The sequence below is a fragment of the Bufo bufo genome, chromosome 1 (genome assembly GCF_905171765.1).
Source record: "Bufo bufo chromosome 1, aBufBuf1.1, whole genome shotgun sequence".
In the NCBI taxonomy this organism is placed as follows: domain Eukaryota; kingdom Metazoa; phylum Chordata; class Amphibia; order Anura; family Bufonidae; genus Bufo; species Bufo bufo.
In genome coordinates this window covers 267,308,277-267,335,564 of record NC_053389.1, presented here as the reverse complement: position 1 = coordinate 267,335,564, position 27,288 = coordinate 267,308,277, and positions in this window count along the sequence as shown.

Genomic DNA, 27,288 nt, shown 5'->3' with positions numbered 1-27,288 from the left:
CAAGGAACGACTTCACAAACACGGAACTTGCACATAAAATAGGACAAAGTAGCAAGTTAAAAAACATCAAAAAGGGTAATAAAGTCAGTGGATTGTTACAGTGGACAGAGATTACAAACAGAAACTAATTTAATAACATTTGTAGAATTATTTCAGATTTTCTTAATGTTTCTAAACCCAATACCCATAATCAAACAAATGTACCGCAAACCTTTGAACATATAATGTGCTGCCTATTAAAAGCACAGCATGAACACAGTGTAGGTACCTTGTAGAGCAGGGATGCTCAACCTGCGGCCCTCCAGCTGCTGAAAGACTACAACTCCCAGCATGCCCTAATAGCTATAGGCTGTGCAGGCATGCTGGAAATTGTAGTTTTGCTGCAGGTTGGGCATTCCTGCTGTAGAGAGATTGCAGGTATTCCCTGTTCTATAGTTTTAGTTCTAAGTTCTAGAGAATGAAATAAAAAATAAAATAAAAATAATGATTCCAATATTATTTTTATGTAAAAGAATTTACACTGATAATCAAACTACAGCTTCCTATATTAGTAAGCTAACTTTGATAGAGTTTTACTCTTCTGTGTAAAAGACATCAAAGATGAGACTTGTCTGATAGATATATTGATATAATTATCCCCTCTCTAGGCCCTTCCCAATGGTGCTTGCCGTTTGTATTTATAATACACATTTCCCACTACTCTGCATTCCCATCATCTTAAAATCCCCTCTCCTCTTGTCCCAACTCTGCATGAGGGGCAAGAATGAAGGAGGCAGGTAAAAGTGGGAAATAATTTGGACAAGAAGAAAATGGTTTACATTAACAGGCATAGAAAGGGAAGGAAGATGGCAGGAAGATAAACGAATAAATAAGGGAACTGCTATATGGCTACACTCAAGCTGTCTATGACCTGTGCAGTTAGCACATATATAAATGTTGGCAGCATGACTTTAATCACACCAGATTAAAGCTTCTGAAATCTAGCAGGAGCTGGTCAAGTATGGGGATCTCGCGGAGAAGACAGAAGTGGTTTATTACCCAGTCTGCCTTCTCCTCTGTTCAGTGCTTAGCGCTCAATGAGCACTATGCAGTGAATAGAAGTAGCTATTCTACTATTGGACCAGTCGATCAAGTGGTCGCAGTATAGCACAACTGCAGGGTCTTAGCAGACCCTGATCAGCTCTGCCTGTGTACAATGCCCCACAAGGGCTATTTTCCCCAGTAACTGGGGCTCTTTTGGAGTGGAAAAGTGTAAAATAAAAAAAATCTTAGGCCTCTTTCACACGGGCAAGATTTCCGCGCAGGTGCAATGCGCGAGGTAAACGCATTGCACCCGCACTGAATCCGGACCCATTCATTTCTATGCGGCTGTGCACATGAGCGGTGATTTTCATGCATCACTTGTGCGTTGCGTGAAAATCGCAGCATGCTCTATATTGTGCGTTTTTCACGCAACGCAGGCTCCATAGAAGTAAATGGGGCTGCATAAAAATCGCAAGCATCCGCAAGCAGGTGCGGATGCGGTGCGATTTTTACATATGGTTGCTAGGAGACGATCGGGATGGGGACCCGATCATTATTATTTTCCCTTATAACGTGGTTATATGGGAAAATAATAGCATTCTTAATACAGAATGCTTAGTAAAATAGGGATGGAGGGGTTAAAATTATTTTTTTTAACTCACCTCATCCACTTGTTCGCGCAGCCTATTCTGTCTTCTACTTTGATGCCAAGGAGGAAAAGAACCTGTGGTGACATCACTGCGCTCATCACATGGTCCGTCACATGATCCATCATCCATGATCCATCTTCTGTGAAGAAGTCCAGGTTTGGGTTTGGGTACCAAACATGCCGATTTTTCTCACGCACATGCAAAACGCATTAAAACACTTTGCACTCATGTGCAAAAATCGTGCATTTTCCCGCGACGCACCCGCTTCCTATCCGGCCCTCACACGTGACGCCAGTGTGAAAGAGGCCTTATTGTCTCCCAGAGGTCTTTTAATGACCTCTTGGGGAACATATTATGTGCCAAAAGTATATTAAAAAAATAAGTAAAAAATATAATGCAATAAAAATAAGTCTAAAATGCCCATGCTAACCAAAACCGTCACCACAGTTTCACATTAAAGTGAATGGGTCCGCGATCCGATGTGGCTGCCCCACGGACAGTGTTTGTGCAGCACGACCACGGGGCGCACACATTGTGAGGAACAGAGGAAGAGGAGAGAATTTGAAAGAGGTGAGGGAAAATGGGAGAGAGAGAAGAGAGGGTTACAGAGCACAGGGAGAGAAGAGGGTGAGATGAAGAGAAAAAAAAGATTGGAAGTGGTAGAAATACAGATGAGCAAATTTCTTAAACTTTGGTTAAAGTCTGATTGCAATGAATCTGATAAGATTCCTAGCGAAATTTGATTTGGGTCCAAATTGATTTTACCCAAATAGAAAGGCTCCAATTGCCCTGAAACTTGGTAATTAGTAGATGATACTCTGAGATCTCCTAAGACTCCTATAGAATCTCCTATTTTTTCTATATTTTCTCTCTCTCTGTCTCTCTCCTTAGAAGCTCTTTAACCCTTTCAGGACCAAGCCATTTTTCACATATCTGCGATTTTTAGCAAATCTGAAATGTGTCACTTTTTGTGGTAATAACTTTAAAACGCTTTTGATTTTCCAGGCCATTATGAGAATGTTTTCTCATCACACATTGTACTTCCCGACAGTGGTAAAATTTAGTAACAAAATTTCATTTTTATTTATAAAAATTAGCAAATTTCCAAATTTCAATTTCTCTACTTTTATAATAGTTAGCAATAACTCCAAAAATAGTTTTTACTTTACATTCCCCATATGTCTACTTCATGTTTGGATCATTTTGTGAATGCCATTTAATATTTTGGGGACGTTAGAAGGCTTAGGGTACTTTCACACTAGCGTTTTTCTTTTCCGGGACTGAGTTCCGTCAAAAGGGCTCAATGCCGGAAAAGAACTGATCAGGTATATCCTCATGCATTCTGAATGGAGAGTAATCCGTTCAGGATGCATAAGGATGTCTTCAGTAGTGATGGTCAGTTCGCAGTGTTCGCCAGCGAACACATGCGGGCTGCCATCTTTAGTAAGGTAGACTCACCCATCCGGCGATGCCGGGAGCCGGTCTGAAATCAAATGCAGTCACCGGGAGCAGGCAGTTCTGAGAACAGCCACCGGGGGCTTTATCGGGCTGTTCTCGGAACTGCGGGCTCCCGGGGACTGCATTTGATTTCAGACCGGCTCCCGGCACAGGTAAGGGCTTACCTGTGCATCAAGTGAATGGGTCCGCGATCCGCAGTGGCTGCCCCACGGACTGTGTTCATGCAATGCGGCCCACATTTTGAAGGGGGCCTTACAAATGCCATCAGTTGGCATACGTTTTGCCGGATCCGGCAGGCACTCTGCTGCAAGTGTGAAAGTAGCCTTAGAAGTTTAGAAGCAAATCTTGAAATTTTTCAGAAAATATCCAAAACCCACTTTTTAAAGACCAGTTCAGGTCTGAAGTCACTTTGTGAGGCTTACATAATAGAAACCACCCAAAAATGACCCCATTTTACAAACTAAACCCCTGAAGGTATTCAAAACTGATTTTACATACTTTGTTAACCCTTTAGGTGTTCTACACGAATTAATGGAAAATGGGGATGAAATTTCAGAATTTCACTTTTTTGGCAGATTTTCCATTTTAATCCATTTTTTTTCCGCTAACAAAGCAAGGGTGAACAGCCAAACATAACTCAATATTTATTGCCCTGATTCTGTAGTTTACAGAAACACCTCATATGTGTTCGTAAACTGCTGTATGGGCCCACGGCAGGGCACAGAAGGAAAGGAACGCCATATGGTTTTTCGAATGCAGATTTCACTGGGATAATTTTAAGCTACCATATCACATTTGAAGACCTCCTGATGCACCCCTAGAGTAGAAAATCCAAAAAATCACCCTATTTTGGAAACTACGGGATAAGGTGGCAGTTTTATTGGTACTATTTTAGGGTAGATATCATTTTTGGTTGCTCTATATTACACTTTTTGTGAGACAAGGTAACAAAAAATAGCTGTTTTGGCAACATTTTTTTATTTACAATGTTCATCTGACAGGTTAGATCATGTGGTATTTTTATAGAGCAGGTTGTTACGGATGCGATAATACCAAATATGTATACTTTTTTTGGTTTGTTTCAGTTTTACATAATAAAGCATTTTTGAAAAAAAATCATGTTTTAGTGTCTCCATAGTCTGAGAGCCATATTTGTTTTATTTTTTGGGTGATTGTCTTAGGTAGGGGCTCATTTTTTGTGGGATTAGGTGACCATTAGATTGGTACTATATTGGGAGAATATGGCTTTTTGATCGCTTGGTGTCACTTTTAGTGATGTAAGGTGACAAAAAAAATGTTTTTTGGTCATGTGGTATTTTTATAAAGCAGGTCGTTATGGACGTGGCAATACCTAATATGTATACTTTTTTATTTATTTAAGTTTTACACAACAATATCATTTTGGAAACAAAAAAAAAATCATGTTTTAGTGTCTCCGTAGTCTGAGAGTCATATTTTTTTTTTTTTTTTGGGCGATTGTCTTAGGTAGGCCCTCATTTTTTGCGGTATGAGATGATGGTTTGATTGGTACTATTTTAGGGTGCATATGACTTTTTGATCACTTGGTATTACACTTTTTGTGATGTAAGGTGACAAAAATGCCTTTTTTTACACACTTTTTATATTTATTTTTTTACGGTGTTCACCTGAGGGGTTAGGTCATGTGGTATTTTTATGGTTCAATTTGTTTTTATTTAAAACCAAGTAAACTTAGACATATGCAATATAAGAAGGTTACTGAATCACATATTATTTCAGCATATAGAGATAAAATCCATAATCATCAATACAAGATGAAAGGAAAAAAAAAAAAGGGGGGGAAGACAAGACAAAGGATCAAGGGGGGAGGGGAGAGGAGGGGAAGGGGGGGAGGTATTGTACTAGTCGTCCAGACAAGATTTTATTGCAGTCAGACTATGTAGAGTAAGTTAAGTAATAGAGCCTGAGGTCAACCAACCCGAGAAACCTGTAGATGTGCGGAACTGGTACCAGGCTTCCCATTGTTTAGAGTGAGCAACTCCAGAACCCTGGTTCTCGGCACCCAGCTCTTCCAGGCGCGCCAGAGAATCCAAAGCCCCAACCCAAGTGACTCTGAGAAGACTTTCTGTTGAGCGCCAGACTCGAGGAATTATTTGGCGCATTGCTATTACAAAAAATCTGAGGATGCCCTTCCTGACCACCTTGATTCTGCCCGGGTAAACTGACAGAAGAGCTAACTGGGGAGACATAGGGATACGGATTTTGTATAGATGTTCATATAGCATGAAAATGTCACGCCATAGCGTTGCCACTCCTGTACACTCCCACCAATTGTGTAACATAGTGCCTCTAGATTTCAAACACCTCCAGCATGTGTCCGACACCGAAGGGTAGAACTGATTAAGCTTAACCGGGGTTCTATACCATCTAGACCAGATCTTGTAATTGAGTTCCTGTATTTTACAGGCAATCGAGGACTTATGAGTGAATAGAAGGGATCTCTTCCACTGATCAGGCGTTAGGGGGCATCCCAACTCAGATTCCCATTGTGACGGTAGTAGAAAATATCCCCGTCAAGCATTCCCTTCTTCCCATAAAAGAAAATCACCCAATATTCCACGAGTAGGAATATCCCTGGAATCGCCGAATAATCCACACATGAGTCAAAACTTAATGCTGGAACAAGACTGATTTACTGGTACACAGAACTCACACTTTATGCAGCATAAAACTCCTCCTCTGGGCCAGGCTAGATAATTGAGTTTTAACAATACACACAGCTCAATTATCTGCTGGCCAGAACATTTACAATTTTTAACAATTTCAGAAAATTACTTTCTATCCCACATACAAACATAATCTCAACATCCCTGTTCGGTACACGAATACATTCCTTCTTGACATTTGGAACCGAACAATATAGACCTTAAAATAGCAGGGAGAGAATTAAACTGAAGCATATAGGCAATTGCATAAAAGTCCTTCACACCCATGATTGCATAATTTTCTTAGCCGGGGCGGGGAATTCCTCTGTGTCATCCCCGATCTCTCCTGAGTTCAGAATGGCATATATAAGGGATATAGAATGCCTAGGAGCTGAAGTAGCCAGGCATAGTTTCTCAAAGTCAGATAAGGAGGATTGAAGTTGCGTACCGGGTGCCAGAGATCCAGTGAAACTGCGTAATTGTAAGTAGTGGAACCATCGCCCTGGTGAGTCAGGGTTAAGATGCCCTAAATCTTTAAGATCCTTAATCCCTTTGACAGAGTATATGTCTTTGACCCTGATCTGAGGCCTGGAGTGTAACCCGAGAGCTGGTAGAGCTGACAGTGTGGCTGGCATCAGCGGATGACCAGATATGTTTGTGAGAGGGCCAGGGATCGTGGCTAATCGGGCCGTAGAGGCGAACCTAGACCATATATCTACCAGAGAGGATAGGAAAGGTGATAGATTTTGGATAGGTATTTGGATCAGGGTACTTGGCGGGAGCCAGAAAACGCCCGGAATTAGATCAGGGGCTAGAGCGTGTTCTAATTCGACCCATAGCTTTTTCTCGAGATTGTGGGTAAGGTCAATCATGCAATTGGCAACCGCTGCTCTGTAGTATGATAGGAAGTCAGGCAAACCCATGCCCCCGTGTTCCTTGGACCTAATCATGAGATTGTAGCTCAGTCTGGCTTTGGATCTAACCCATATAAAGCGGGAAGCAAGCTTCCTTAGTCTTGCGAAATAAGAGGCTGGGATCCGACAGGGGATTGTCTGGAATAGGTATAGGAGCCTGGGCAGAACGTCCATTTTTAAGGTGTTTATTCTACCGAACCAGGAGACATTTAAAGCTGACCAAGTACGCAGGTTAATTTCAATGGTGTGGAGTATAGGAAGGTAATTGAGCTTGAACAAGTGGGAAGTATCAGAAGAGATGTAGGTTCCCAGGTGTTTAAGCTTATTTGGGGCCCATTTAACAGAGAATGAGTCCTTGAGTGCGGTAACATCTCGAGGAGGGAGAGTGATATTTAAAAGCTCAGACTTTTGGACATTGACCTTAAAGTTGGACAATGCCCCAAAAATCCGAAATTCCTTCAGTACCGAGGGGAGTCCAATTCTAGGGGATGTTAAGTAGAGCAAGAGATCGTCGGTGAACAGTGATAGTTTATGTTCCACGTTACCAATGTGTAGGCCTTTAATTGCGTCATTAGCTCTCAGAGCATTAGCTAAGGATTCCATAACAAGAATGTAAAGGAACGGGGAGAGAGGGCATCCCTGTCGTGTTCCATTTGAGATGGGGAAGGGATCCGACAGAGTACCATTGACACGAACCCGAGCAGTAGGACCAGAGTATAAGGCCATGATTCTATTTATCATCTTGGGACCTATTCCAATATATGTCAAGGTCCTTTCCAGGAAGTGCCAACTGACCCTGTCGAAGGCCTTCTCCGCATCCACCGAGAGCATGCACATGGGGATCTTTAGTTGTTTAGCTTTAGAGATCAGACTTATAGATTTAATGGTGTTGTCGTGGGCCTCTCGTCCTGGAACAAATCCTACCTGCTCTCTATGAATACAATTTGGTATATGGGGGTGTAATCTTAAGGCTAGCATTTTGGCAAATACTTTCAGGTCGATATTAAGAAGGGAGATGGGCCTATAATTGGAACAGAGGGAATGATCTTTGTCCGGTTTGGGGATAACTGTAATATGGGCCTGAAGGGTTTGAGATGGGAAAGGACATGTGGCGGATATAGAATTGAATGTATCTAGTAGTATGGGGGCCAGATCATCCGTGAAGTATTTATAGAAACGTGCGGTCAACCCATCTGGGCCGGGACTCTTCCCATTTTTGAGGTCTTTAAGGACATATAGGAGCTCTGATGAGGAAAAATCCTCCTCCATACCAGCAGACGCATCATCTGGAAGATTCGAGGGGCCAAATTGGGATAGGTAATTTTGTACGTCTTGAGACGACGAACTTGGAACAGATGTACATGTGTGATCTAAGTTGTATAGGTCCGAGTAAAATGACCGGAACTCACGTGCAATTTCAAGCGGGGCGTGTATCTGACCATTTGAACCTACATTCAACGAGGGAATATGTGTATGAGGGATACGCGGATGTAAAGCTTTCGCCAGCCATTTACCACACTTGTCACCAAACTCGTAGTAACCTCGTTTAACTTTGTCTCTCAAGCAAAGAGATTTTTGGTCTAAAATTTTTAATATCTGCTGTCTAATGGAAGAGAGTTCAGCTTTAAGAGAGACTGAAGCAGAAGTTTTATTAATGGCCTCTTTAGAGTCAAGCTCTGTAAAAAGAGTAGCTAGTTTATGTGTCCTCTCTCTTTTAAGCCGAGACCCATGGGACAAAAAAAAAGGCCTCTAACTACACATTTGAGTGCTTCCCATTTTAGAGGTGAAGCAGTATTATCCGATCTATGGTCCGCAACAAAGTCAGCAATGGTTTTCTTTATAGCTGCAGAACAAACCGCGTCATTTAAGAGATTATCGTTTAATCTCCAAGTGAATGTGCGAGGGAATGTGTGGGTAGGGGACAGGAGTCCGAATACCGGAGCATGATCCGACCATATCATAGAATCGATCGAGCATCGAGGATCAAGGTCCAAGAAGCTCTGCGATACGAAGAGATGGTCCAGTCTGCTGTATGTGTTGTGGGCAGCGGAATAATAACTGTAATCTCTGACACCCGGATGCAAGACCCTCCAAAGATCAACCAACCTAAGGGATGTGAGAGCTGTTCTGAACTTACGTAACGCAGAAGGAGAGATCGTGGACTTACCCACCGAAGAATCAAGCTCGGGGTTCATGGTCATGTTAAGGTCACCGCCCAAGATAATACGGGAGCCCTCAGCGAAGCCTGCCAATCTTCTCAGTAGCTTGGTCCCAAAGGAAGCCTGGCCCTGGTTAGGGAAGTACATATTAGCAACAGTGAATATGTGATCATTAAGTGCAAGTTTAAGGAATATATAGCGCCCCTTAGTGTCAATGTCAGAGGCTAAGACCTTGGGTTGAAAGGCTTTATGTAAAGCTATGGAGACTCCATCTGCTTTTTTGTCTGGGTGTGGACTGTGGAACCAGGTAGGGTAGTACCTGTTCCTACAATTTGGGATGGACGAGATCTTGAAATGGGTCTCCTGGATCATCGCTATCATGATCCTCTTTTTATGGAATCGGTATAGGATTTGACTGCGTTTCTCAGGTTTGTTGAAGCCCCTGGCATTGAAGGAGCTAAATGACAACAATCCTGCCATGGTGGATGAAAGGGGTAGGGGTCAAGGGTGTGTGGATAGACTACACGCAGGGGGGAAAACAAGAGGAAGGTGTAGGACAAACAAACAATACAATAAGGGAACACTGGAATATCAGTAAATAGATAATGATAATCTGAGAAGTAACAGGAACCAAACAATCGGTTCAACGGTCATGTGGTATTTTTATAGAGTAGGTTGTTACAGACGCGGTAATACCTAATATGTCTACTTAATTTTAAATTTTTTTACATTTAACACAATAATAGCCTTTTTGAAACAAAAAAAAATCATGTTTTAGTGTCTCCATAGTCTGAGAGCCATAGTTTTTTAAATTTTTTTGGGCAATTGTGTTAGGAAGGGGCTCATTTTTTGTGGGATGAGGTGACGGTTAAATTGGTATGATTTTGGGGGCCATACGCCTTTTTGATTGCTTGGTGTTGCACTTTTAGTGTTGTAAGGTGACAAAAAAAAAATATTTGCACAGTTTTTTTTTTCTTTTTTTGACGGTGTTCATCTGAGGGGTGATATTTTTTTATAGAGCCAGTCAATATGAATGCAGTGATACCTAATATGTCAACTTTTATTTTTTCCCTATTTTTTACAAAATTTTTGTTACTTTATTTTGTGAAAAGGATGCTTTTTTTTTTTTTCTTGAAACTTTTAATTTTTTTTTACTTATTTTTTTCATTTTATTTTTTTGTCCTCTCTGGGACTTCAACTTTTGGCGGTCTGATCCTTTTTACAATGCTTTACAATATTTCTTGTAAAGCATTGGCTGTAAGTGTATTACTGACACTTCAGCTTGCTTGCCTGTGAGATCCAGGGGCTGGATCTCACAGACTGTCATGGAAGGCAGCCACGATACCTAAGGAAGGCATCGGGCTGCCTTCCCTGCCATCGGGTCCCCGTCACAGCAGCGCAGGGACCCGATGGCTGCTCTGATCCCCGCAAGGACATCACACGTGCCGCGGTCAGCGCTGACCACAGCACATCAAGGGTTAATGCTCCAGAATTGGTGTTTTCACCGATGCCGGCGCATACAGCAGGGGTCTGGCTATCAGTGACTGCACCCGACCGATCAGCGCGCCGTACATGTACGGCGCTGGGCGTTAAGTCACGTCCGGTTGTGCCGTACATGTACGCCGCAGGTCGTTAAGGGGTTAAGGGTGCCTTCACATGATGCAGATTTTGCTGCAGAAAATTCAGTAAAGTCCATTCCATTCACGTGAATGAGGCTTGCAAAAATGCTTTCAGCCCCATTGAAATGAATGGAATTGGTTTTCAGAATCTGCAGTGTATGAAGACACCCTAATGCAATGACAGCAGTAGTAAATAATGTCAGACTAATGCTAACATATATAGCTATGCGCAAACACATGATTGATGGTGGTAAAAACAGCCTGTTTAAAAGCACATTGCACTGGTGGATTTATGCTTTTTAAAATTAAGGCTACTTTCACCATCGCGTTTGGTGTGGATCCGTCATGGATCTGCACAGACGGATCCGTTCAGATAATACAACCGTCTGCATCCGTTCATAATGGATGTGTTTGTATTATATTTAACATAGCCAAGACGGATCCGTCTTTAACACACAAAGTCAATGGAGGACGGATCCGTTTTCTATTGTGCCAGATTGTGTCATAGAAAACTGATCCGTCCCCATTGACTTACATTGTGTGTCAGAACGGATCCGTTTGGCCCAGTTTCGTCAGACAGACACCAAAACGCTGCAAGCAAAAGCGTAATGGAGACGGAATGGATGCAAACTGATGCATTCTGAGCGGATCCTTTTCCATTAAGAATGCATTAGGGCAAAACTGATCCGTTTTGGACCGCTTGTGAGAGCCCTGAACGGATCTCACAAACGGAAAGCCAAAACGCCATTGTGAAAGTAGCCTTAAGCATTACAAAAATTGTCCCTTATTGGGGGCACATGCCTTCTGGTGTTTAAACACAGCTGTATCTGAAGAAGCAGTGGCTTGTTTTTGAACAAGGGGACCAAAAATTATTCCTTAATAAGGGCAGATACCTGTCCATGTTTATACACATACATTGCAGCACAGGAAGAAACAGTGGCTTATTAAAATATGCTTAATGGGAATCTGTCACTTCCAAAACACCCCCAAACTAGGGTTAGCAGTAAATAGTGTGAGTGACGCTGAGTCCGATTATGTGATTTTTATCTTCATACTCACTAGCATTCCGACGCTGTGCTCCAACAAACCAGCAGTGAAATACATTGAGAGGACTCCTCTTTGAGTCCTCTCCATTATGTGCATGAGCTCAGGAGTCCTCTCAATGCATTTTACTGAGTGTTGGAATGCAAGTGAGTATGAAGATAGAAATTACACCTACAATATTCACCGCTTACTGTAGTTTGGGGGCATTTTGGAGCTGACAGATTCCTTTTAGGTTACTTGTATATTTATAAATGGTAGAAAAGGTCCAACAGGTTTTCGGGAATATAAAAACAGGCGCAACTGGACATCCCCTGGATGTGACCAAATAATTCAGTACACTGTTATTGATGCACTAAAACACAATTATTGCAATGGTCAATTATCAAAAGTAAAATAATTGCAATATTTTTCTGGGAGAAAAAATACATAGATGCAAAAGGACATCCCCTGGGTGCAACTAAAATATACACTGCTGTTGACACAGTAAAATATGCTTATCAGTGGCTGAGCACACAATGGCATCTGTGCTTCATGGTTAGCATAGAGCCTGATAGACCATCCAATATCCTAACCTCCTAATTGGCTGTCAGGCTTACTGCAAAGCACAGTGGGCAATACTGCCGGTCAGCGCCCTGCTCAGGGTCATGTTATACTCTCTCTTTAGCTTCCCTGCCCTGTGTTCCTCAATAATATACTGAGCCGCGGCGTAGAGAGATTGACAAGGCTGGGGTGGGATGTCCGGCCTTGTCCATCGAACGACAGGTGGGCGTTTCTTCACCTGTGCGAGTAGCCCCTCACAGGTGAAAAAAATCTTTGTAATGAGCTGAATCGATTTATTAGAATCAATTTGATCATCCCTAGAAGGGATGGAAACAGAAAGGGATAAGGAGCAGATGGAATGTAAAGAAAAGGAGATGAGTGAGGAAGAGTGAGTATGGGAGGGAGAGGATAGCAGAGGGGAGACCACATGAAGAACAATACCATATGAAGTTGTTCTGGAGGTTTGAACTGATTTGTATTCTGACATCTATTACATTGGCTGCCTCTACTTCCCTGTGGAGCATTTGGCTGTGAGTAGTTGGCTGAGCTTAAATATTAAACTTTATGAAGCCAGTAATAATATACAGACATTACAATCTGAACTAAGTTGATAGTGAAATAACATTGTATATTTGTATAGAATCTACTCTTTGAGGATTTAGAAATGCTACTGAACTGGACTAAGAAAACTAAACTTTTTAAGACATCAGGGGAACGACTTGAGTAAGAAGGAGAATAATGATGTTAAAATGTCCAAGAATTAATAGTTAAACACCAAATTATGAAATAATGGGAAGAAGTACAATTCTACAACAGATATTTTGTGTAAAGACAAATGTGCTTGCAGCAGCTTGAAGGTGTATTTCCTTACATAGTAATACAGTAACATAGTATATAAGGCCAAAAAAAGACATGTGTCCATCCAGTTCGGCCTGTTATCCTCCAGAGGAAGGCAAAAAATATATAATCTGTGAGGTAGAAGCCAATTTTCCCCACTTAAGGGGGAAAAATTCATTCCCGATTCCATTCAGGCAATCAGATAACTCCCTGGATCAACGACCCCTCTCTTGTATCTATAGCCTGTAATATTATTGCACTCCAGAAATACATCCAGAGGATGTCCCCTTGTCATAGTCACAGTCACAGTCCTGGGGATAAATAGATGATGGAAGAGATCTCTGTACTGCTCCGATATACACTCACCTAAAGAATTATTAGGAACACCATACTAATACGGTGTTGGACCCCCTTTTGCCCCTTAGAACTGCCTTAATTCTACATGGCATTGATTCAACAAGGTGCTGATAGCATTCTTTAGAAATGTTGGCCCATATTGATAGAATAGCATCTTGCAGTTGATGGAGATTTGAGGGATGCACATCCAGGGCACGAAGCTCCTGTTCCACCACATCCCAAAGATGCTCTATTGGGTTGAGATCTGGTGACTGTGGGGGCCATTTTAGTACAGTGAACTCATTGTCATGTTCAAGAAACCAATTTGAAATGATTCGAGCTTTGTGACATGGTGCATTATCCTGCTGGAAGTAGCCATCAGAGGATGGATACATGTTCTCATTCTGTTTATGCCAAATTCGGACTCTACCATTTGAATGTCTCAACAGAAATCGAGACTCATCAGACCAGGCAACATTTTTCCAGTCTTCAACAGTCCAATTTTGGTGAGCTCGTGCAAATTGCAGCCTCTTTTTCCTATTTGTAGTGGAGATGAGTGGTACCCGGTGGGGTCTTCTGCTGTTGTAGCCCATCCGCCTCAAGGTTGTTCGTGTTGTGGCTTCACAAATGCTTTGCTGCATACCTCGGTTGTAACAAGTGGTTATTTCAGTCAACGTTGCTCTTCTATCAGCTTGAATCACTCGGCCCATTCTCCTCTGACCTCTAGCATCCACAAGGCATTTTTACCCACAGGACTGCCGCATACTGGATGTTTTTCCCTTTTCACACCATTCTTTGTAAACCCTAGAAATGGTTGTGTGTGAAAATCCCAGTAACTGAGCAGATTGTGAAATACTCAGACCGGCCCGTCTGGCACCAACAACCATGCCACGCTCAAAATTGCTTAAATCACCTTTATTTCCCATTCTGACATTCAGTTTGGAGTTCAGGAGATTGTCTTGACCAGGACCACACCCCCAAATGCATTGAAGCAACTGCCATGTGATTGGTTGACTAGATAATTGCATTAATGAGAAATAGAACAGGTGTTCCTAATATTTCTTTAGGTGAGTGTATTTATACATAGTAATTAGATCTCCCCTCAGTCGTCTTTTTTCTAAAGTTAATAACCCTAATTTTGATAATCTTTCAGGGTACTGTAGTTGCCTCATTCCAGTTATTACTTTAGTTGCCCTCCTCTGAACCCTCTCCAGCTCTGCTATGTCTGCCTTGTTCACAGGAGCCCAGAACTGTGCACAGTACTCCATGTGTGGTCTGACTAGTGATTTGTAAAGTGGTAGGACTATGTTCTCATCACGGGCATCTATGCCCCTTTTGATGCAACCCATTGTCTTATTGGCCTTGGCAGCAGCTGCCTGACACTGGTTTTTACAGCTTAGTTTGCTGTTCACTAAAATTCCTAGGTCCTTTTCCATGTCAGTATTACCCAGTGTTTTACCATTTAGTATGTACGGGTGACTTGCATTATTCCTACCCATGTGCATAACCTTACATTTGTCAGTGTTAAACCTCATCTGCCACTTATCTGCCCAAGCCTCCAATCTATCCAGATCCCTCTGTAGTAGTATACTGTCCTCTTCCGTGTCAACTACTTTACACAGTTTAGTGTCATCTGCAAAAATTGCTATTTTACTGTGCAAGCCTTCTACAAGATCATTTAGAAATATATTGAAGAGGATAGGGCCCAGTACTGAGCCCTGAGGTACTCCACTAGTGACAGTGACCCAATCTGAGTGTGTACCATTAATAGCCACCCTCTGTTTTCTATTAGTGAGCCAGTTACTTACCCACATACAGACGTTTTCTCCCAGTCCGAGCATTCTCTTTATATATACTAACCTTTTATGTGGTACAGTGTCAAATGCTTTGGAGAAGTCCAGATATACGACATCCATTGATGTCATCCAGATATACGACATCCATGGTTTAGTAAATTCTTGCATTCCATGAAATTCAACATCTTTTCTAAGTACTCTGCCATGTGCCATTTCACTGTTATGCCTCGTGGAAATGTATGACTAAACTGACAACTGGATGTTACCATTCACCTTGTCAATGTTGTGTCCCTTCACACGCTGATACCCTTAGAGGTGACTAGACAGTATCAGACTGTGTAGGGACTGTGTTGCCTCATTGGCAAGTGATGTACCACACATTCATCCTTTGATGCGGTTTTCCCAGTATTGCCAATGAGTGCACCTGTAAAGGACAATTTTTTACCATGCAGTGTCCAAATAGTACCGTCGTATAGGGTCTAAATAATAATTATCCTAAGGAGAATAATTGAGGCTCTGGCAGGAGCGGAAATCTAATCCTCATGGCTGTCAGTTACTTTTGTACTCAGCCGGCGGTGACAGGTGCCCTCATGAATTATACTGTATTGTCTTCCTCGGTATGGGAATACAGTTGAATACAGCAGCAAGACATGGGAGCCAATGTTTCTGTGTCCATATGTTCACCCTCATAGGCTACAGGCTATTCGGCTTAAAGAAACCTATGAGGCAACAGAATGGCATTGACAGTCATGAAGTGATGACATCATTAAGACCACCTGCATTGGGACACAGGCGCCCAGACCATGAAAATGAAAACTTAATTTTTTCCAGTAGTACCTTGCTTTAGCCCCCAATTTTTTAAGTTTTACAAGGGGTAAAAGGAGAAAAAGCACCCTACAAACTGTTACGCAATTTCTTCCGAGTGTTACAATACTCCATATGTGGTCATAAACTGCTGTTTGCGCAAATGGCAGGGCTTAGAAGGGAAGGAGCACCGCTTGGCTTTTGAAGCACAGATTTAGCAGGATTGCGTTTTGGCATCTCGCATTTACAAAGCCCCTGAGGTACAAGGACAGTGAAAACATCCAAGAAATCACACCATATTGAAAAATATACAGTATTTCTCAGGGGGTAAAAAGCACACAACAGTTTGTTTCCCAATTTCTACTAAGTATGGAAATGCCCCACATGTGGTCATAAACTGTTGTTTGGGAACACAACAGGGCTCAAAATGAAAGGAGCGCAGTTTGGATTTTGGCACCTGGGTTTTGCTGAAATCAAATTTTTAAAGCCATAGCTGCAGTTTTTATTGGTACCATTTTGGGGTGTATATATATTTTTTTTATAACTTTCTATTTAATTTTTGAAAGGTAGGCAAAAATTGCAATTCTGTCAGTGTTTTTCACTGTAAGGTACAATGGCAATAACATTTACCTTTACCATTTATGTAGGTTTTTATGTTTTACTACTTTTGCATCATAAATTTTTTTTTTTAATTAAAGGGGTATTCTGGTTATATCAAGTTATCCACTGTCCACAGGATAGGGGATAACAATTTAATTGGTGGGGGGCCTACTGCTGGGACCCCCATGATCATGACAACCCCAAACACCCTAGAATTCAACCTGAAATCAATTACTATGGGGGTTCCGGTAATAACTTAATAAAGCTATTAAATAATTTATTATATTTTTATAATTTATATAATATAGTATATAATATAAATATAATTATTAGTGCAAATCACTTTAATGCCAGAATCAAGCTTATAACATAACTATAGTACCACATTTAAGTTCAATATAGAGATACAGTGTTGGAACCAACCTTTATACATATACAACCAAAACCAAGCTTAGAACCTAAATACAGTACCTTAACTAAGTTCAGTACTTCCTCAACACTGAAATTGAAACACCGAGAAAAAAATAGATTAAGTAACATGTGTTGATAAGACTGCACATTATAAAAATTTTAAGCACCTAGCTCCAATCTGTGGCATGTGGGAGGGGCAGAGAATTCAGATTGACAGTAAAGTTTTTTAGCCACATTAAACCTAACAAATCACACCAAGTTAGGGATGATTGTGCGATGCCTTCTGTCTGTCAACATTCTAGAGTTATTGTCACTTGAATGGAAAGACTTTGGTTTATCACTCTGGCAGATCACTTTGCTACTATGCTGAGATGTCAGTATTGTCCAACGTTGCATGTTCCAGTGGTTATGAGAACAATGACAAACTGGAATGACAGCAAGAGGTGCGGATTGTCTGATTAGAATAATGGCGTGTTGTGATCCATTCTGTTCTGCAAGTGAAATTGGACGTCACATGCCAATTCTAGTGCACCAAACGGTGTCTACACAAACCATCAGAAAGACGAGCCAGACATCCATCTACAGAGGTTCCATTGACTTTGCACCATCCCTCTCAAAGGCTATCATGGTGTACTGCAAGACAGCAATGGAGGCTGGAAGGGGTGTCTATCCTCTTTATCAATGAGCCCTGCTTTTATCTCAGATGCAATGATAGCCGGTCTGGGCAATGATATAAATAATGTCAGCCGCACTCCAGAAATGTGGTGGTGCAAAGTGGAGGGCTTGTGAACACAAATGGTGGCTGCAGAAATAACCATGGCACTTAATAAATCATGTATCAATAAGCTTGCTTTTATTGTACAAAATCCAGTGCATCCCTAAACGTTTCATATATTTATAATATACAGTCAGTTATAGAAAAGGATGTTTCGGTTGTATATTGATCTTCATCAGCAATATAATAACATTTGCAAAGACAGGTGCACTCTGCAGTCGTACTAAACCCTCATACTGATGTTAAAATTGAGAGATTAGCCAATATATCCTACTGTGGAGGACATGTCTGAGCCCGAGCACCATGCCAAGGTTTCTCAAGTAGCTCGGGACCTAACACTCACCTACCTGTGCTATATGGGCATTAATAGGGGCCAGTGGGCAAATTACAGGAGCATGAGGCCGACTCACAAACAACTCACCAGTTACCTCCAGCATGTAGCCATGCTTGCAATGGGAGGAGGGAGGAGTCTGCGAGTCCCACTCAAGACTGGCTGATATGGCCCCGCGGTGCTCGGGCTCAGACATGTCCTCCAGAGTAGGATATGTTGGCTAATCTCTCAATTTTAACATCAGTCTTTGCAAATGTTGTTATTTGTTATATTGGTTATCATGTCCACATAATTGCTATCTTGTGTAGGATGTCTATTGTGGTACTTGTGGTCCGCTGCGGGCATCCTCCACTGAGCATTTCTGCTGGGGATTGCCATTAGCAATGGGCTACAAGTGCAGGATTTGCTCCCCTTTATATATATATATGTACAACTGCATATGGGTTTGAGCACTTCCTGCCTGTTTAATACCACACCATTTTTTCAGTTTGTTTGTATATAGAGATGCTTGGAGGTGTATAAACTACAATTTAAATGTGCCTGTTTTCCATCTACAGGCTACATTTAGGTGCACCTGCGAGGCCTGGGCTATACCAGCCAGTCTTGAGTGGGACTTGCAGACTCCTCCCTCCTCCTATTGCTGGCATGGCCACATGCTGGAGGTAACTGGTGAGTTGTCTGTGAGTCGGACCTTACGCTCCTGTAATTTGCCCACTGGCTCCTGGTATTGCACCTATGGCACAGGTAGGTGAGTGTTAGGTACCGAGCTACTTGAGAAACCTTGGCGCGGTGCCCGGGCTCAGACATGTCCTCCACAGTAGGATATATTGGCTAATCTCTCAATTTTAACATCAGTATGAGGGTTTACTACGACCGCATAGTGCACCTGTCTTTGCAAATGTTATTATATTGTTATAATGGTTATCACGTCCACATAATTTCTATCTTGTGTACGATGTCTATTGTGGCACTTGTGGTCCGCTTCGGGCATCCTCCACTGTATGCATTTTTGCTGGGGAGCGCCATTAGCAATGGGCTACAAGTGCAGGATTTGCTCCCCTGTATACACATGCACAACTGCATATGGGTTTGAGCACTTCCTGCCTGTTTAACACCACACCATTTTTTCAGTTGGTTTGTATCTTTATCCGCAACATGAGACTGTGGCTGAAACCTAGAATGTATGTAGGCACATGACCATTGTCCCATGAAAATAAAATGCCACATGCAGTCCACTCTAAGTTAAAGAGACTCACCCTGTGCCCCATGCAAATAGTGGAACAGGAATGTTGTGCCCCATGCGACACAAACAAAATGCTCCCTCTAGAAATTTCAATATGCAGAAAGTGCCACACACACTGTGCCCTCTGCAAAAAATGCCACACACATCTGAGTTGCTCCCCCACCAAAGAAAAAGTCATATAGTTATTTGCCCTATGTAGAAAGTGCTACATACATCATTCTGTGCCCCTGACCTCTGTTGCCTAGGCCTGTTCCAGAAGAATGGCGCAGGTTGTACAATGACATTGCCTCCGCCTGTGCTAGTGAATGTAATGCTGTTCAATAATATCTTTGGATTCCTACCTCTACAACCTGATTGTTACAGTATGTCACAATTAGAGATGTCCCGAACTATTTGCCGGCGAACAAATTGAGAATATAGTGCTATATTCGTTATATTTGTCAATTCTACCAATACAACCGTGAGGAACTCAGATCTAAGTTGTAATCACAATGCGATTAATGCAGGTTATATTAATCGCATTGCGAATTCAACTTACCACACTCTGCGTCAACTACGTAATTTTCCATGGGAGTTTTGCCATGGATCCCCCTCCGGCATGCCACAGTCCAGGTGTTAGTCCCCTTGAAACAACTTTTCCATCACTATTGTGGCCAGAAAGAGTCCCTGTGGGTTTTAAAATTCGCCTGTCTATTGAAGTCTATGGCGGTTCGCGAACATTCGCGGAAGTTCGCGTTCTCCGTTCGCGAACGGAAAATTTTATGTTCGCGACATCTCTAGTCACTATATGTTTGTCTATATAAATAGAGATGAGCAAAGCTCTGAAAAATTTGATCACTCAGCTTCACTGAAGTTAGCCTAGCCAAGAAATTTAATTTGTTACAAATTAATTAATCAATCACAAATTACTTTAAATCAGGTATACACAGACCACTCTGCCTTAGCATATGGACACACACGCACTGCGTAGCTGCCTTTCATTTAATAATGAATACCGGACTGTATAGTCCTTTCTCATTGTTAATTGCCATGCAGGGTCTGCTGCTGGTATGGGCTTTAGCTGGGTAGGTGGGGGAACAATCATATAATTATTTGACAGTAAACACGGAATATTAACCAGCTCTGTCATACCCACTTCTCCAACCCCAGCGCTCTCTTGCTCTACAGGTGGGAGCCCTTCTTCTGCCATCTGCTTTCCCTCCTTTTCCACATCATCTAATATTAATGAGAATATGTCTCCTCCTCTCTCTGCATCTGGCTGACTTTTCTAGGACATGGAGACTTTGAAGGATGATTTTGAAGAAGTAAAGCCAGCAAAAGATGAGGATGGTCATAAAGACCTGGCCCCCCTAAGGCATGCAAATTGGATGGTATAGGTTGGCATGCTGGCACTGGAACTGGTATTGAATTACATTAATTACGGCTGATGTAGGTATAAGTAAATGTAAGAATAAATAAATAAAACTGACGCAGCATACATCTCCTTGCACACTCCCTCTCAAATATTCTTCTATTAATCACTGTCCCTAGTGCATGAGCGCTTGCCAGGTCTCTCCTTATGCTCAGCTCACAGGACAATGGCAGAGACTGTGCGGCATGAGGGTTTTATAGGACTGTGACATCACAGGGGATGGTTATCTGCAGATTGGCTGGCTGCACTGCGTTATGGGTGATCTTGCATTCCCAGGCTTCTTACTTTCACTTTGTAAAACATGCAGCCGCCATTTTAGGTAAAACTGCTTCATTACCACGAAGCACGAGGAAATTCGGATTTGTTGCGAATCAAAGTTTTCCTAAACTTTCGACCACATTCTCCTTCGAATGCTTCACTTCGCTCATCAGTAGTCATGAATATATTCAATGTAGACAGATGGTTTTAAGTTCTTCTAATCCAGTTTGTCCATCATGTGGACAATCTCTTATTGTAGGATCATTTTATCCTTCAGTAATGTCATCTTGATCAGGGTCTTAACCTCAATGACCTCTGCTTTTATCATATTTCACTGTTCTTGTAATCTCCCTGCCTATAAGCAGTGCTTTCCAACAATGTAAGTGATATGGTATTTCAGTTCCTTTTCTCATCTACTGTCATGTGTGAAAACACAATAAACCATAATCAACACATGTACAAACACAGAGAATATAGTCTATGTCTTACTTAAAGCAGCTTAGTAGTCCGCCTGAGGCTAACTGAGGAAAATAATCGGATCTTCAAAGCATTTGGGGAAACTCAGAAGAGAAAGGGAGAACAACATAACCACCTGATTCTGGTCCATCTAAGATCTCACCACAATGACCAACCAACCAACCAACCAATATTTACCTATAAAGTACAGAGCAATGCAAAAACTGAAGATAACATGAAACATTCATACTACAGTAAGCACTAATGGTAAAGGCTTAGCAAATTGATTCGGCACAAATAAAATTTCTCACAAATTTCCAAAAAGTGTTGCATTTCAATGAACCTGAAACTTTTGGTACTTTTCCTGCACCTGCACCACTATTTCAAAATGCTGGGTGCCATTTTATAGATCTGAAGACAGAACGATCACATCAGGGTCTGACTGGTCATAGACCCTACAGGGCTTCCCAGGGGGCCACTTGTGCCCTCCTCTCTGCCACTGGGTGGGTACATAATACTCTAACACTATGTGTTAATTAACTCTTTGAGCATCAGGTACTTGGCCAGAGGCCTCAGGTGCCCTCCTAAATTCCGATGTATCGCCATCCTCAGGACCACAATTGAATACTGCAGCAGGGGATGGGAGCCGATGGCTCTCTGCCCTGCCACACATGCATAGGTCACTATATGAGGCAATCTACAAATAATGCAGGGACAGAGGCATCTCAAGTCACAGACTAGAAAAGGATTGTGGCTTGCACCACAGATGGTGGCTTGGAACAGAGTTCAGATATTTTATTTTTGATCTTTCCTGACCACTTAGGGCATAAAGCAGGGATCCTATAGTGCTTACTATAATTCCTGGGCGCCGCTCCGTTCGCCCGCTGTGCCCTCCGGTATTTCTCCCGCTCAGTATGCTATTTACTAGCATTGGAACAGGGAGGAGGAGATGCCAGGGTTTCTCAATGGGCGTCTCCTTCTCCCTGGCTGTAGCGCTGTCCATTTGCAGCGCAGAGCGTCACAGCCAGGGAGAAAAAAACCTTCCTGGCTGTGACGGTCTGCTCTGCAATTGGACAGCGCTACAGCCAGGGAAAAGGAGATGCCCACTGAGAAAGACTCAGTCTCCTCCTCATTGTTCCGATACTCCTCATAATATAAGGCACCAAAATCAACGGGGAGCCACAGCGGACGAACTCGGTTTAAAAATAAAAAATAAAAAAAGCCATGGCATCAGTGGGGGCTGCCCTATAAGGTAACACCCTAATTAGACTTTTGCAAAACTGATGAAAGGTCCTCTTGAAGTTACCAACCCACCCCTGATCACATGACCTTGCGTAGCAGCTCGGTGGGCTTCCCCATGATGGCTTGCATGCAGCCCTCCCTGTAGCACAGCCAATCATGAGGGACTGTAAGTGTGAGTCAGTGATGACCACTCTAAATATTCACAGGTAGGGAATGCTGGTGCTTTGTGGGGGTACACATTAGGGTTGTACTGGGTATCGAATTATTGATACCCAATCAATACTTTTGTGGCCACTGCTCCAACAATGAAGATAAGTAATCTATTAATACAAATACAGGAGGCGGGTGCCGGCAGCAGAATCACATAGCCGGCACCCGGTCTTTATGACAGGGAGCTGCGATCAGTTGCAGTTAACCGATCAGGTGCGGTACCTGAGCAGTTAACTGCCGCTGATCATAGCTCCCTGTCATAGAGGTCGGGTGCTGGCTATGTCATTCTGCTGCCGGCACCCGCCTCCTGTGTTTGTATAATGGTTTAAAAACATTGGTTGCGCAGTGCGCCCCCCAACCTCCCCAGTATTAAATCATTGGTGGTAGTGGCTACAGGGTCCCTTCCCTCCTCTTCATTGGTGGTGCAGTGGTAGTTGTGATCGGTGCCCCAGCAGTGTAACCCTGGAGTTCCGATCGGTTACCATGGCAGCCAGGATGCTACTGAAGCCCTGGCTGCCATGGTAAGCTCCCTGCTGCCATGTGCACAGGGCAGCAGGGAGAGTGTGAAGTTCTATTCACCAAAATAGAGCTCAATTAGGGTGAATAGGACAAGGGATCAAAAGATCCCAGGTTCTAGCCCCTAAGGGGTAAATGGTTATTAAATAAAAAGTAGTCAATAGGGCACTAGCGGAAGCGTGGATCCGGCAGGCTGTTCACCCGCCGGAACAGCCTACCGGAGAAGGCTGCCGCTAGTGTGAAAGTAGCCTTAAATATATAAACAATAAATAAATAAACATATTACATATTGCCACGTCTGAAAAGTCCAAACTATTAAAATATTACAAAATATCTCCTATGCGGTGAAAGCTGTAAAAGACAAAAATAAAAATAAAAACTGCGCAATTCACCATTTTCTTGTCACCTTGTTCCCCCAAAAAACAGGATAGGACTGTTCCATAAAATGCAGAATGCACGTGGCTTTTCTGGTGTTTTATTTTTTTCGCATGGTATCAAATGGTATCGAGTATCACAATACTTTTTTATGGTATCGAAATAGAATCAAAATTTTGGTATCGTGACAACCCTAGTACACAGAGAGAGGACATCAGATAGATAATGAGAAATAGTAAAAGACAGAATGCAGATAGATAGAGTTGAACGAACCCGAACTGTAAAGTTCAGGATCGTACCGAACTTTAGGGTTTTCGGGACCCGAAACCGAACATTTACGTAAAAGTTTGGGTTTGGTGTCCGGCGATTTTTATGGCGCTTTTTGAAAGGCTGCAAAGCAGTTAATCAACAAGCGTCATACTACTTGCCCCAAAAGGCCATCACAGCCATGCCTACTATTGGGATGGCTGTGATTGGCCAACTGCAGCAAGTGACCCAGCCTCTATTTAAGCTGGAGTCACGTAGCGCCACGCGTCACTCTGCTCAGATTAGTGTAGGGAGAGGCTGCAGCTGCTGTGAGGGAGAGATCAGGGAGAAATCTATCAAGAACTGGTTTATGTACTCAGCGATCTACAGAAAAAGAGTTTTGTGGGTGCAGTGCACAAAGCCTCTCAAATACTGCACATGTGGGATTACACGTGCATAAGTGACTGTCACATTTAGGCCATAAATACGGCTTTGGCATACTGGGGTGAAAAACCCTCTAATATACTGCACATCTGTGATTACATGTGCATAAGTGACTGTCACATTTAGAACAGAAATACAGCTTTTTGGTTAGGGTGAAAAAAACTCTAATATACTGCTCATCTAGTATTAGACAAGCATAAGTGACTGTCACATTCAGGCCATAAATACGCCTTTTTGGTTACTGGGGTGAAAAAAGCCTCTAATATACTGCACATCTGGGATTACACGTGCATAAGTGACTGTCACATTTAGGCCATAAATACGGCTTTGGCATACTGGGGTAAAAAACCCTCTAATATACTGCACATCTGGGATTACACGTGCATAAGTGACTGTCACATTTAGGACAGAAATACAGCTTTCTGCTTAGGGTGAAAAAACCCTCTAATATACTGCACATCTGGTATTAGACGTGCATAAGTGACTGTCACATTTAGGCCATAAATACGGCTTTTTGGTTACTGGGGTGAAAAAAGCCTCTGATATACTGCACATCTGGGATAAGACGTGCATAAGTGAGTGCCACATTTAGGCCACAAATACCGCTGTCATATAGAGTTAAAAAAAAAAAAAAGAGTGCAATACCCTACATCAGGGTTTTTATTGGCGGTTAATTATTTTTAACATACTTAACCACTTTTTACTTTGCTTTGTGAACGCTAACTATGAGGAAAACATCTAATAAGGGACGCGGTCATGGTCGTGGTGGTGGTGTTGGTGGAGCCTCTGGTGCAGGGAGAGGACGTGGCCATTCTGCACAGCTACACGTCCTACTGAACCTACTACGTCAGGTCCCAGTAGCCGCCAGAATCTACAGCGATATTTGGTCAGGCCTAATGCCGTTCTAAGGATGGTAAGGCCTGAGCAAGTACAGGTGGCCAATGGTCAATTGGGTGGCCGACAGTGGATCCAGCACGTTCACATTATCTCCCACCCAGTCTTCTGCAGAAAGCGCACAGGTGGCGCCTGAAACCCATGCCCATTAGTCTGTCACATCACCCCCGTGCATATCGGTGAACCTGTCTGAGCCTCAAGTCATGCAGCAGTCTCTGATGCAAGTCTTGATGCATGCTGTTTGAAGACTCTGCTGGCAGGGTTTCCCAAGGGCATCCACCTAGCCCTTCCCCAGGAGTGGAAGACATAGAATGCACTGACGCACACCCACTTATGTTTCCTGATGAGGACATGGGAATACCACCTCAGCACATCTCTGATGATGACGAAACACAGGTGCCAACTGCTGCGTCTTTCTGCAGTGTGCAGACCGAAAAGGAGGTCAGGGAGGAAGACTGGGTGGAAGACGATGCAGGGGACTATGAGGTCCTAGACCCCACATGGAATGTAGGTCGTGCCACTAACTTTCAGAATTCGGAGGAAGAGGCAGTGGTGAGACCGAGCCAACAGCGTAGCAAAAGTGGGAGCAGGGTGAAAAAGCAGAGCAGCCGTCGCCAAAACAGTTCGCCTGCTACTGGCCACCGTCAACAGGGACCGAGCACACCAAAGGCAGCTTCAAGGAGTTCCTTGGCATGGCACTTCTTCACACAATGTGCTGATGACAAGACCCAAGTGGTTTGCACGCTGTGCCATCAGAGCCTGAAGTGAGGCATTAACGTTCTGAACCTTAGCATAACCTGCATGACCAGGCATCTACATGCGAGACACAGGCTGCAGTGGAGTAAACACCTTCAAAACCAAGAAAGGGCTCAGGCCCCTCCTGCTCCCTCTTCTGCTGCTGCCTCAGTCACTTCCTCCGCCTCTGGAGGAATGTTGGGACCTGCCGCCCAGCAAACAGAGGATGTGCCACCACCAAGCATCTCCACCATGTCACATGGAAGCGTTCAGCTCTTCATCTCACAAACCTTTGAGAGAAAGCGTAAATTCTCACCTAGCCACCCTCGATCTCTGGCCCTGAATGCCAGCATTTCTAAACTGCTGGCTTTTGAAATGCTGTCATTCAGGCTGGTGGAGACGGACAGCTTCAAACAGCTCATGTCACTTGCTGTCCCACAGTACGTCGTTCCCAGCCGCCACTACTTCTCCAGGAGAACCGTGCCCTCCCTGCACAACCAAGTATCGGATAAAATCAAGTGTGCACTGTGCAACGCCATCTGTGGCAAGTCCACCTAACCACAGATACGTGGACCAGTAAGCACGGCCAGGGACGCTATATCTCCCTAACTGCACACTGGGTAAATGTAGTGGCGGCTGGGCCCCAGGCGGAGAGCTGTTTGGCGCACGTCCTTCCGCCACCAAGGATCACAGGGCATCATTCTTTGCCTCCTGTTGCCTCCTCTTCCTACTCGGCTTCCTCCTCCTCTTCTACCAACTCCTCATCCGGTCAGCGACAGACCTTCACCACCACCTTTAGCACAGCCAGGGGTAAACGTCAGCAGGCCGTTCTGAAACTGATGTGTTTGGGGGACAGGCCCCACACTGCGCAGGATTTGTGGCGAGGTATAGAACAACAGACCGACGAGTTGGTTGCCAGTGGGCCTCAAGCCTGGCCTGGTGGTGTGCGTTAATGGGCAAAATCTCGTTGCAGCTCTGGGACTAGCCGGTTTGACGCACATCCCTTGCCTGGCGCATGTGCTGAATTTGGTGGTGCAGAAATTCATTCACAACTACCCGGACATGTCTGAGCTGCCGCATAAAGTGCGGGCCGTCTGTGCACACTTCCGGCATTCTCATCCTGCCGCCGCTCGGCTGTCTGCTCTACAGCATAACTTCGGCCTTCCCGCTCAACGCCTCATATGCGACGTGCCCACCAGGTGGAACTCCACCTTGCACATGCTGGAGAGACTGTGCGAGCAGCAGCAGGCCATAGTGGAGTTTCAGCTGCAGCACGC